The following is a 14,369-nucleotide window of genomic DNA, read 5'->3' as shown; positions in this document are numbered from 1 at the left end:
GAATTTTTTTAGTAGTTGTTCCACTATATTTCAAGTTTTATGTTGCATTTAAAAAAAAAATTTAGCTCTTAACTTGCTCATGCAAAAGTTCATTTAGGTAGAAGGTTACTCATATAGATTAGAGTTTCAAATCTGTGAAGTTTCATGATACTGTTTTTTCTTTTTGCATGCAATCCTTTCTATTCCATTTATGCTCAATTGTTATTCAAAGGTTCTGCTACAACTTTAATCTTTAATCTATTCTTTTATCTTTGGATATATGGAGTTTCATTTGTGTCAAGAAAGTCCAATTTGTGAACATTTTCTACATCTTTTTGTTAATAGTTGCATTTTTTGGAGAACATTGAATGTGTGAATTCTTTAATTCTGCTTTAGCAATTTACATCTTCCTTCAATATTCCAAGTAATCTGTTAATTAGCTCTTTATTAGGTTTAAGTAGAAATTCATTTTAATAGCTTAAGAATCATGCAAAATCAATTTTTAGATAGGTTTGTTCTTTGTATTTGTGGGCTGCTGTTTCTATTGAATTGAGTTTTCTTCATTTGCATTCTGTTCATGCTCGTTTTGTAGATTTCATGTGAATATATTTGTTGTGTAATTTTCAATTCAAGATTAGATAGTTTTATATGTTAAGGTTTGAAAAACTTTTCATGTTTAGGCATCACTATACATATTAGAAGTAGGGAACTTCAGTTTTTTTTTTCTAGGTTCAAATCATGTTTTCTAGGTTCACATCATGTTTCTCTTGAATGCATTTCAATTCTAACTCATAAGAAAACTTGCATGTCTTGCCAGTATCACATGTTTTTGCATATTAGGATTAGTCTTCCACAATTTAGTGATCACTTAGATTAGAAACAATAAACCATTTTAAGAAAATTTTCCTCTATTAAAATTTTAGTTGCATTTCATTTTTAACTCTGTGTTTGCATTTTATTTTTTTACTAATAATTCATTTTTTTATGATTTTTATTTGATTTTTAGTTAATAATTTTGTAGGAATTATTTTTTAATTGGCCAAACCAACTTTAGATAAGGAATAAGGATCACCAATACTTAGGCCAGGTGTTTTCTTTAGCTAATCCTTGAGGGATTGATCTAAGACTTTATAGTCTCTATTATTACTTATAGCTTGTGTGATTGCAATGGATTCCCAATTAACTTGTTTTTGAAAAATTCTTACCTATTTTTGCTTAATGTTCAAACCTAATTAGCATGCTAAATTCTATATTATGCAAACTTAGTTAATATTGCATGAATTCTTCAAGAATTACGTGATTATCATATGAGGATAGGTATGAATGTAGTGAAGCATGAAATGGGTTCATGAGTATGTTTTTCTTTAGAATTTGGTTTTTTTATGTATGTTTTTATTCTTGATCTATGAGATGCATTAATTTGGTGAAAAGTTTGTGATATAATAAGTTGCATAGAAATTTGAAGTAAGATTAAGACTTTAGAATTTACCTACTTAACCATTGAGGTGAAATTTTAGACTATACTTTATTCAAGAAATGATCTAATCATTCTTTAGATAGTTTGAGCTTTTCAAGTTACCTTTTATAGTGCATCTCTAGTACCCTTATTTTTTAGCCATATAACATCATTTTCTTTGTTTATTATAACCACAATAAAAAGCAAAAAGCCTTTTGTTTGATATTATCCTTTTTTATGGTTTTACCCTAACCTAATGTGCTTACATATGTTATGGACACATTTATGTATTTGGAAGGAACTGAGGCACAAGAAATTGAAAAAGAAAAAGAAAAGAAAAGAAAAGAAAAGAAATGGCAAATAAAAAATGAAAAATAAAGTAAAAAATGGTTTAGTGAAAAAAAATTGCCAAAATAAAAGTGATGCCTTAAAGTTAAAAGAAAAATAAAAGCTCTCAAATTTTCAACCTTTAGTCCAACAAGTCAAAAGAAAGTAAGCTAATGGTTTATAAGCCTAAACTTCTTTTTTCTTACCTTGACCCAAGCCTTACATTACAAGCCTTAAAGACTTTTTGATCTTGAGTCAAGTATGTAAGTCTAACATTAGTGTAGAGGAAAGCAGAAAGTAAGCATATGAAGTTTATTCTATCTTTAAGTTGATATGTGATGATGTATTTTGCATTCTTTATGCTTAAGTTATATGTTTGGATTGTAGAAGGAGTAATTTCATATGCAGGAAGATTATATGAGATTGAAAGCTTACTTTTTGGATGAGTTTCATGTGAATCTATGCTTGTGATTATCTTGGTATTATGTTATAGTGCATCATTGAGAGTTTATATAATTTTTTACTTTGTGAGCTGTATATTGAGTTGTAGTAAAGTTGATTTGAGAATTTTACTTGAGGACAAGTAAAGATTTAACTACAACTGTGCTAGCACTTAAAAATATAGTGTTTTATAAGTTCAAATTGGTTTAAAGATTTTAAAATTTGATTGAATTTGGTGCATTTAATGCTTGTTTTCCTAATTTTTAAGTTTTTCTACTTAGAGTAGGATCTATTTCATTTTCATGCAAGAAACCATGCAAGATTAAAACAATCATTATCCTTGTAACTTTTAGCTATGCATGTAAGGATGGAATTGAATTTCACTTGGAGTAAAACTACTAAATTTAACTTGAAGTAGAAGTTGTGATGCCATGAAGACACCTACATGGATTTGGCTATACTATTTCCAAGAGGATTTAATGCACAAGTGTGATAATTGAATAGTTCTATTTAAGCTAGGACATTATGACATTTGGCCAAGAGAGTTTTTATGCAAGAATGACTTTTTTTATCAACATTCAAAGAGTTATGATTAGAGAAGGATTGTGCAAGATAGAAATTAAAGAGTTTGGATGAAAATCAAATACTTTGCCTTGAAAATCAAAGCCTAGCCAAACACATGATGAATTCAAGATCAAGATGAGCTAACTATGATCCAACATCTAAGATGAGTTCCCAAGGTAGTATGACAAGCCAAGATGATTCATGAAAAAAGAACCACCATTTGGTCATGACTCTTTGAAGATCAAGATAACTTTTAGCTTTAGTGTTTTGATGGAAGTGAACTTGTAAGCCTTGTATCCACCTTTAGCCGAACCTTTCGCTATAAATAGGGAGGCTAGTTCTTGATACAACACATCTCACATTCTATTATTTGTTTCTCTTCTCTTTTTCTTGTTAGTTTCTTTAAGCTTTGAATTTTCTTTTTAGGTTTTCTTTGTATTAGGCTAAAGTGATAGATTAGCCATTATAAAAACTTTGTTTTCTTAAATTTTCTTTCAAAACAAATGTTCTTTTATTCAAGATATAATCTTTCAAAGCTTTTTTTCTTTTTTTAGTTTTCAAGATCTATTTCTTTTAAAACATTATTTTAGTTTTAAGTATTCTTTCTTTTAATTGTAAGTTTAAACCATATTTCTTTTTCAATATAAGCATTTAGTTTTATGAAAGATTCCTTCAACAATTCTTTCTTACATGTTCTTTATTGTTTTCAGCAATCATAATTCTTTCTTTCTTTCAAGTTTTGCATTCTTGCTTCCTTTAGATCTATATTCGACTAACCTTAACACTTGCGAAGTGACAGTGGTTAAATAGATTTAGCCCTATATAATTTTTCTTTATGCAATCTTTCTTTCTTTACTTTCAAAAGTGATTAGACATTTCTACCAATACATAAACCATACAAGTAATAATATAAAGCCTAAATGTTGATCTCACATGGATTAGTTAAAGAGGTTCCTAGTCGAAGTATCTGTTATCACCATACCTAATCTAAAGTTGGTTCAATCAAGCATTGCACGAACTAAACATGACTTAAAATGTGATCTAATCTAAGAATTGAAAATAGCAAGTAGAAAATAAAACAAAAATAGGAACTAAAGTAATGTAACCAAATTAACAAACTATAATTAACTCTAACTTTAACTAAAACTCAATTTCTAACTAAGAGAAGTACAAAAAGAAATGAACCAAACAAAATGTAATTAGTAAAATACAGTAGCCTAATCTAAGTGAAAACATATTTGAAGTGAGTATTAAGAATCAAAACACAAAATTATAATTAACAGGCAACAACCGAACATGGTATACTTTGCTAAAAAAATTGAAACTTCAACAAGTAAACCTACAAATTTGAAGTGTAAATGTTGAAGAAAAATTGCAAAATTCAAGTTGAAAGTTATAAATTGAAATGAAGAAAAAAATCTAAAATCTGAAATTGCTGCTGGAAATCTTGATCTAAATCATGTAAAATCAAATGATTATCAACTATAAAGTGAAAAAAAATTGCATGAATAATAAGAGAAATCAAATTGAAGAACACAAGCTAAGAAGAACTTGCAAGATTCAATAGAAAAAAGTGGAAACCAAACTTACTAGCAAATCTGTAAACCAAACTTCAACCTAAGAATTTGGATCTAAATGGAGCAAAATCAATACAACATGAACTGTAAAATCTATCCAATTAGCAAGTAAAATCATGAAATAAAATGTAATCAACTAGAATTTAACAAGTAAACACATGAATCTAAGACTATAAAGTGCAAAAGATACAAACCAAATGCCAAGATAAAGAAAAGATCCTTACTATGCTATCATTCATGCAAAGTTCAACTTTGCCAACTAGTTTAAGCCAAAACTTTGGAGATTTTTCTAGAATTTTGTAAATGGAATTTTTTCTATATTTAAAGATCTATGAGTTAGGAATCCATGAAAAAAATTTGGCTTGAAAGAAACTTGATGAAATCAAGTTTTGATCAAAACACTATGTAAAGGTCAAAATCACGAATTGAAAAACAAATTTGATGTCCACGTAAAATTGATGGAAATTGAAGATTAAACGTAGAATATGGAAATTTCATTAAGAAAATATGAAAGTAAATTAAAGATTAGTGCAAGAAAGTCATTTTACAAAAAAAATAAATCAAAGAAAGTGCCGACAAGGCTGTTTAGATTGTAAGAAAGTAAAACTGCAAAGAAAATAAATGTAGAAACTTAGAGAAAAAAATATAAAACTCTAGCCTAAAGTCTCTCAATGATAGGCCCCTCCCCTTTATTTATAGGCAAATGAAAGGTGCCTCAACCCCTAAAATATTTGTAAAAACATCTAAGCATGGATAGTCTTCTAAATCTTTATTTCTCATTTTTTTCATAGCCATTGTACACTTATTGGGCTCTTTAAGCTCACTTTGTTTTCAAGCCCTCTTCATGATCTATTGCACTTTAAGAAGTTAAAATTATTACCAATGGGAGACCTTCAATCAACCAACTCAATAGATTGTAATAATCTCTTTTGAATTACTAAAAGTGTGGCACCAAAATGCATGTAGTTGTATAAACCTTGCATTCATGACACAAGTGAATTTTCTCCTTCCTTTTGGCGCTAAATGCACAAGTTTATACTCATTTTTTGCCACAATTCAAGCCATCAAATGAACAAATTTGACATTATAAAGCTTGGAAAAATTTTATGAATTTATCAACTAAAATTAACTTCTAACTTCATAATGCACCCATTACATTTCAAGCGTGTATGAAGATACTAGAAAGGTACTAATGCATAATTGAGCTAAAGAAGACAATTTCAAATGGAAATTATGAAAATTGAGAATTAAGACTTAAAATAAGGCTCTATGAAGTTCATTTGAGCTTAAGAAGTCATAAGAGAAAAAGATACGAAGAACTCCCTTAAAAGGCAATATAGCACAATTACACTAGCTGTGACTTTTGCTAGCTTTTGGCAACATAAATTCTCCAAATTGAGTCCAAGTATCTCCAAAATTCATCATTTTCTCTATTTTCACCTACAAATGAGACAATTATGCATTTAGGAGTATTTTTGCCAAGATTCTCAAGGAACAAGCTAAAATATAAGAGAATTACACTGAAAATGAGTAAAAAAAGACTAAAATTTTATCTTAATCAATTTCTCATTAGTTTAGATATAAGGGATTAGTTTGTCAACTTTGGTAATTGAACCCACCCAACGAAATCAATTCTATAATCCTTGTACGACAAGACTTTACTCTTATCACTTTATTACTTGATTACAATTTGTACACTCGTAAGCATTACAAAAATAAGCAATCACTTAATTACTACCAATCCAAGTGATGTGGTTCCAAGATAACTCAATTTGAATCAAATATATTGATCCTTGCTACCATCAAAAAGTGGTTAGTAACAATTATGCACAAACAAAAAAGTTGCAACATCGAGAAAAAAAGAGGCAAACCTGTTTGCTCCTTATTTATGCTTGCACCCTAATTTGAATGCTGTTACACCATGTTAGTTGTAGCATTATCATGATTGGTGGAGAAAGCGTTAGTAATTAAATTCACAATCTAATCAACGATAATTAAACAAGCAAATGGAAGATGGCTAATTATATTTAATGCATGATTTAGTTATATATTTGCCTAAAGCACAAATGCCAATATGAATGAATAAATATTGATTTGCTTGATTTGATTATACCTTTAAGAAAGTCCATGAATGTGAGGTGGCAAGCATGCATGAGTAAGAATATTTAAAGTGTCAAAAAAACAAAGATGAATATGTGATAAAGTCATATAACAGGTTAAGGTGCTAATACGCAATAACTTATCTCGACAATTAGCTATAGTATGATCAATTAGCTTGACAAAGTAAGAAAAAGCTTGATTAGATTTCAATCTAGAGAAAAAAAAAGTGGTAGTCAATAAACCTTTAAGGGTGCCTTCTATTGGTGTTGAGCTATTTGATGATGACAACAACCTAAAATCATAAGTTCAAAGGTCGATTAGAAGCAAAGGCCAGAGGTTTATCTAGCATCTATGCTCTAGTGCTTAAGTTAATGCTTTAGAAGAGAGAAAAGAAAGAAAACTTAAAAAGATAGAAAAAAAAATTGAATGCCTTTACTTAATGTGAGGGGGGCTATTTATTCCTATGTGAAAATATCATGCTTAGATGGTTCGAGCTTTGGATAGCGAGTCTAGGGTTGACATTATTGGCCTGAGCTAATGTAGCAATCATAGTTTAACGAGAAAGTGGCAAGTTAAAATGGCTAAGCTGATATGGATCTCGAGACTTCAAGTCAGCCTAACACGTCAGCTGGGGTTGAATGACAAAATTGCCCTCACTCGGTTGATAAGTCACGCTCTAGAATGAAAAGTCCATATTGCCTTTATGACTATAAAATGCCTCAATAGTCTAATGAGAAGTTGGACTAGTCAACTGTTACTATTATGACTAAGTTACAGTTGAGTGTGGACTTTTTTATTGGAGTTTTTGTGATACCAACGAGAGGGTTACTTTTATAATTGTTCCGATGTGATCCTTGTATTATCGAGCTAATCTTTGTGATAGTCCTAATGTGAGTGGTGTTGATGTCTCGATCTAAACCTTTTTTGCTCTAAATACTATGATCGGTGTAATACTTGTATAGTATGGGCAATATAACAAATCATGTCTTATGTGCACAATAGGGCCAATGTTACATTCATGTATTATGACCAATGTGACACTTTTGGGTTTTGGGTGCATCAGTTGCAAATTCATGTGAATTTATGTTTAATAAGGAGAGAGAAATTTAGGTAAGAATATAAGAATAGTGAAATTCATGTGAGAATAAAAAAATTTGGGTGATTTTTTGAATTTGAATGGAAAAGCCAAAAGGTCATCTTCGGTATGTGTACGATGATATGGCTCAATCTAGGTTGCTCATCCAATTTGAGACTTGGCTATTTAAAGTCTTCTGAGACCTTTGTTTCTTACTCCCTAGCTTTTTTCTATTTTTTTACTATCATGCCATTTTGTTTTTGTCAATCTTTCATTTTTTCAATATTTTTGTTGATCTTCTTTCTTTTCACATCCTCGATACATCTCCTAACTTTAACTATCTTTTAATTCATGTTTGTCTTATTTTAGGGTTAAGGTTAGGAAGGGTTAGTTTAGCTAGGATAGGGTAAAGGTTTCTTCAAATGATGAGGTCCTTTCTATTATTGCAAGAAAAGATTCCACCCGAATTGCCTATTAGTTGAACCTAATGTTAGCAAAAGGCCAAAAATAAATGGAAGAAAAATGCCTAAGCTAAAGTTGAGAAGGTTTTTCATAGGATGAACAAGCTCTTAATAGCAATAGATTCTAATCTCCAAAATCCCCTTGCCCTCACAAATATGTAGTTAGTTCAACTTATCCGACTAACTTTTCTTCATCCTCTTTAGCCCTCACTTCCTTAACCTTTCCACCACTTACCTCCTCTGGTCAAACTCTTATTTCTGTCACACCTTTAATGGTTTTCCCTAATACCTAATCAACTGTTAGCCCTGTCTTAAACTCTAACTCTAGGTTGTCATCTGACTAAGAATTACTTTTAAGACATCTTTATCTTCCTCTAATGTGATGAAGGTCCATGTTCTTACTCAGAATCAAAGACTTTCTCAAAATCTAGTGGCTAAGCAAACTAGCAATAGGCTCTTAAAACTAGGTAGGCTCAAGATTTTAAGCAGGCTAAAGGGTCCAACTACGATGTAAAAATGCATAAAGGTAAGGAAGAGGCAAAAGATTCTGGGGTTTATGATAATGATTCTTTCATTCCATTTTATACCTCTTACGCTTGGGCATCAACTTAAAAGACATGATGAGGAGTCTAAAAGGTCAAGCCACTCTTGAAGAGTGTTGTAACCTTTGTTTTATTCATCATATTGTCATTGTCAAAGATTGGCTTGACTTTCTTTTAAAAGGCTAAAAGGTAGTGTTACTGATGTCCCATGATAGGACCACCAATGTAGTAGCATCTGATAAGATATGGGAATATTGGGACTCAATTTTATCTGACATTAGATTTTTTTTCCATTTTTTTTATTGTTGAACTTCTTTTAGGTTACAATTTAACAATCACCTAACTCACCTCTAATTCTTTTAGACACATAATAGGTTTTATTATTTTCTGTAAAAAGTTAGGTCTTCTCCCCATCTTAGGTCTTTTTAAGGAATTTTTTGTTATTAAGAGGTACCACATGGTAAGAGCTAGTACTAAGTTACAACTCATCCCACAAAGAGGATTTTTGCTTAAGCTTAATAAAAACATAGAAAGTTCTCTTCCTTAATATTGAGAAGATCAAGGGGGTTTAAGAAATAAATAATGAGTCATGCTTGTTTGAGAAGCTTAAGGTTGACCCTTTAACTAACAAAGAGCTCGGGGCAAGAGACGCAATAAATGACTTTCTTTAATATGGGAATTGGTGATAAATGTTAATGAGTTAACTTCTCTTGGTACTGTTAAGGAGCTTAAATATTGGGGTAATTTTCTTACTAACTTTTCACAATAAGTATTTTTGAATCCATATTTTCTAAGTCTTAGTTTAGTTCTTTGTTTCAACTATAAATATAGCTAGTAAAACTTAGCTGGTTTTGACATAACTAGGTTTGTGTAGCCTCCAAGATAAAGAGGGAAGGGTAAAACTCCTTCTCAACTTAGTAGCCCATCTAGAGGCATTATGATTATCGACCCATAAGTTCCTTAAGCAGGCCAAGTTAGAGGGAAGAGTCTTGTAGCAAAGTAGAAACTTAAATAAAAAATGGTGCAAGCCTTAGAAGAGGTCGATGATGGAATCCTCATCATTTGATTAAGTTGCCAAGCTCCAGCGCTTTTCTGAGAAAATTTCCATCACCTTAGAGTTTGACTCCTTGAAAACACTTATGATGATCACGAGGTACTGAAGAAAATTGCTCGAGCTACCATGGTCAAGAAAGGTTAGTTGTAGATTGGTCATTATAATCCTTAAATTTATATTTTATGAAATGATCTCTAAGCTTAGTTCTTCTTATTTTGTAGTTTCTAATTAGCTTCCTAAATCTGTCTCCTAAAATATAGGTCAAACTTTGCTGCACTCAATAAAGCTCATGTTCAGCTTATCAAAGTTGAGCAAGACATGAATAATTATGCTAAAAAGCTTAATTCTCTTACTGAGTCCATCAACAAACTCAAGCTTTCCAATGGTGAGTACAAAAAGACAAATGAAAAGCTTAACAAAAGGTTAAGGATCTAAAATAGTGACTTGAAGACATGTTAGTCTAAAGGGCCATAACTGAGTCTTTGTAGCAATAGTTTAACTTCAAGCTGTCTGTAGCTTTGGCTGAGGTGAAATGCTTAAAGAGTGAACTTTAAACTTCCAAGGCCAAGCAACTTGCTATAGACAATTTCCGCGAATCCAATGACTTTTACAACATGCAAACTGACTTTGCTCGAAAATAAGTGATCGAAACCTTTAACCTAGCGTTCAATGAGGTGAATTGTGTTTATGTTTATCCTAATATTTTAATAATCAATAGAAACAATCTAAGATCCTAGCAAGTCATGACTAAGGAAGAAGGTTAGGATGAAGAGTGGCAAAACGAGCAAAGATGTTGCTTTGTTTATGGAAATTGATGCTATTATGGCTATTGTGTTTGGGATCGAGTAAGGAGATGAAGGAGCAAGTAGTAATGCAGAGGATAAGGTTTATATCGGTGAGCCTAAGGCACCTTTCACTGAGGTGCAACTGAGGATGAGGTCTAACATAATAGGAAATTTTTTTGTAACTTTTACATATCATCCATTTATTGAAAAAACTTTTCTTTCAATCTTTCTGGTCGATCTCTTTTCTTTCAATCTCTGAGTTCGAATACATAATGTATAAATATTTAATATTCACATATTCTTTTTAGTTCAATCATTGTAATCATAAAGATTAGATATCCAAAAGTAAGGTCGGCTTTAGTGCAAGAAACTTCACAAGATCTTTAAATTATAATCAATTACTTCATACTTTTAGCTTTGTATGATATAAGCAATTACCTTGGACTTCTAATAAAGAGGCTAACAAAAAGTATTCGAACTTTAACCTTTATTTACCTTGGACTTCAGCAATACAAGTACATTAGATGTTTACAAGCTTCCTTAGCTTTAAAGCCATTATTAATAATAAAATTTTAAAGTATCCACATTACATGTCCTCGATATGGGATTACCATTCAAGTCTTGTAATTTACAAGTTCCAAGTCAGAAACCTTCCTTAACTATATATGGGCCATTCCAGTTCAAGGCCAATTTTCTTCTACGGTCATCAATTCATGAAGCTTCCACTTTCCAAAGTACTAGGTTGCCTTTATGAATAACCTTTTGACAGACTCTTTTGTTGTAATAGCTAGAAACCCTCTACTAATAAGCTGCTATCCTTGTCAAAATAGTATCCTTTTGCTCCTTAGTTATATTGAAGTTAGCCTTGAGGGTTTTTGCATTCCCTTTTTCATTGCTTAGTTTAAATCAAAAGCTAGAGAAGTTGATCTTAATTGGAACCTTGGCCTCCTTTCCAAAGGCCATATTAAAAGAAGTCTCTCCTATGGGGACTTTGGTAGTGGTCATCAATGCCTATAATACCTCAATAAGCTCTTTAACCCATTTTCTTTTAACATAATCCAACATATTCTTTAAAGCTTTGAGTATAGTTTTATTAGTTGCCTCATCCTGAATGTTAGATTGTGGATGAGCTACTAGGGTGAACCTTACATCAATATTGAAGTTGGAACACCATTCCTTAAACTTTAGAGTTTCAAACTATTTCCCATTATGAATTATTATGGACCAAGGTAAACAAAATTGGCAAATTATGTTTTTCCACACAAAATATTACTTGAGACTCTATAGTGGTCGTTAATGCCACAACCCCAACCATTTGGTGAAATATCAATTATCAACAGAACAAATTTCCTTTGTCTAGAGGTCAGGTTGAATGCTCCAAGCGCATCCATTCCCCATTGCATAAAAGGCTATGGACTTATTATAAGGGTTAGCTCAATAAAAGGTAGATGTTGAACACGAGCAAATCTTTGACATTTGTCACATTTTCTAACCAAGTCAGTTGCATCTTTCCTGATGGTCAACCAATAGTAACCTTACGTCAACAACTTATAAGCCAATGGTTGAGGTGATTCCTACAAATTTCTTCATCCATTTTTTTGAGTACATAATTTACCACTTCCTCATTTACACACCTCAAATATGGCATGTTGAATGATCTCATGTATAACTTCCCATTAAACATGTTATACAAGGAGCTTTCCTAATCAGTGCCTTTGCTCAATGATTGCATAAAAATTTTAGCTTTTTCATGTTTATTTTTAGTGCAATTTAATTTATATTTTGGCTTGTTCTTTAGAATTTTTGGCAAAATTGCTCATAAATGCACATTTTTCTCACGTGTAAGTAAAAATGGAGAAAATAAGGAATTTTGATCAATTTCGGTACATTTTGAAGGATTTTTTGTGCAAATTGTGAAAATGGCTGAAAACTAGTGTCATTAAGTTAAATTGCTTTTGAATGAGTTTTCTTGAACCTTTTTTCCATGAATTTTTTAGCATTATTTCCAGCATTTTTCTAATGATTTTATTGTTAAATTTATTCATGAAATACTTGAATTTTTTGTAGCAAAATATGAAAACCTACATGTATGCAAGAGGCTTAACAAGGAAAAGATGTTGCTCTAGTGGCATGGAATGCAACCTTCATTTACGTAAGAATTGGGAATCACATTTTGGCATTCAAAGGAAGACTTCAAGAAGTTATGATGTAGAATATTGGAAAGCTTTCATTGGTCATAACTTGGACTTTTTAGAAGTGGCAAAATGTATGAGGAAGGCTTGTAAAGGAGGAAGAACAAAAAAGCCTATAAACAATCATGCACCAAGTGAGGATGCAATGAGGAAAGAAGTCTCTAGAAACTCACCTCATTGTAGATATTTTGGAGAGTTCTATTGGGGCTTCATTCACAACTCACCTGCCTATAAATAGGAGTGGAGCCAGTAATTTTAGAGAGACTTTAGCTTAGGATTTTATTTTTCTTGTTCTTTAATTTTTGCATTTTCTTTTGCTACATTTTATTTTCTTAGTAACCAAACAACCCTTGATCTTCATGTTTTCTATTGATTTTGATTGTACTTTTATACTTCTTCAAGTATCTTTCAATGTCCTTTTTGATTTTGGCAATGAAACTTGCAAATTTTATTGATTTCGAGATCAAATTTACTAATTTTTTGTTGATACTCCAATCTATTTTTGAATCTAATAGTTCTAACCTACCTACCCTTTTTTTTATGATATCTCATTCAAATCTTTCTTGTTTTAACTCAAATTTTTTCTCATAGTTTTCTAATCCAATTAGCTATAACATATTAAAAATTCAGCCTCAAACTTAAATTACAACATTCCAGATCAAGCTTGGAAAATTCATTTGGATGTAGGTGTCAGGTGCAGGTCAAATGTGATCAATCAAGTTTGGCATGGAGTTGCTCTCTCCATGGTGAGTTGTTTGCCTTCTTTTCACTCTTAATCCTTAGTTTTACTTATTTACTTGTTGATTCTTTCTTGATTTAGTTCATTTCTTTACATTTTATTGTTGTTTGGATGCAAATTTTTGAACATATTCTATTTTCTATAGTTTAGTGGACTGTTTAGTTTGTTTGTTCATTGAGCTATTGTTTCTTTAATTTGTTACGGATTTTTTTTGTTAAATTTTATAGGAAATTCATTGTTGAATCTTGCTTTAGCTAAGTTTTAGTTCATGTTCTCTAGAAATTTCCAAATTCAAATATTTCTCTTTATGACTTAATTACATGCTATAGCAACTCATTTCTTATTTTAGCTTTTTTTTATTAGTTCTTGAATTTTCTTTCAATTTTCATTCTTCAAGTTAGTTTCTCTTTTAATGTTCTTTTAAATTTCAGTTTATATTCTATTGATTTTGCACCATTTAGATTCAAATCTTTAGCTAAAAGTTTAGTTTCCAAATTTCATGTAGTTTTGGTTTCCACTATTTTTCATCAAAACTTGCACTTTCTTCTTAGCTTTTAATCTTCAATTCAAGCTTTCTTGTAGTCTTTTTCATGCTTTTCAATCTTGAGATCATATTCATCTAGTTTTATGTGAATTAGATTAAGAATTTTCTCTTAAGAATTGGTTTTTCAAGCTTTGAAAATGATTTACAGTTTTTGTTTCGTTTTCATAATTTATGGTTGATTTTTTTAATTCTCATTCTCATTTGATCTTAGCTAGTTCATTAAATGTTTTTATCTTTTATAGTTTACATTTATACAATCGAAGTTTATTAGAGTTAGAATTATATTTTAGCTTGTCATGCAATTTTTGTTCATAGTTGCCCTCTTACTCTCAACTTTTTTTTATTTTGCTTTAAATTGCATTTTTAACTTTTAATTTTCACTTCAATTCCATTTTATTCTTAGTTAGGCTATCGTTCTCTTTAAGTTTGATGGTGTTTTGATTAATGCCTTAGATTTAGTTATTTTAGTTATTTTACATAAGGCATGGCTTTATTTAATTTTATTCTTTTAGATAAGCTTAATTTTCATATTG

Source organism: Durio zibethinus, chromosome 24 (genome assembly GCF_047325235.1).
Source record: "Durio zibethinus cultivar Kanyao isolate XHJ-2024 chromosome 24, ASM4732523v1, whole genome shotgun sequence".
NCBI lineage: Eukaryota > Viridiplantae > Streptophyta > Magnoliopsida > Malvales > Malvaceae > Durio > Durio zibethinus.
This window is presented reverse-complemented; position numbering follows the sequence as displayed.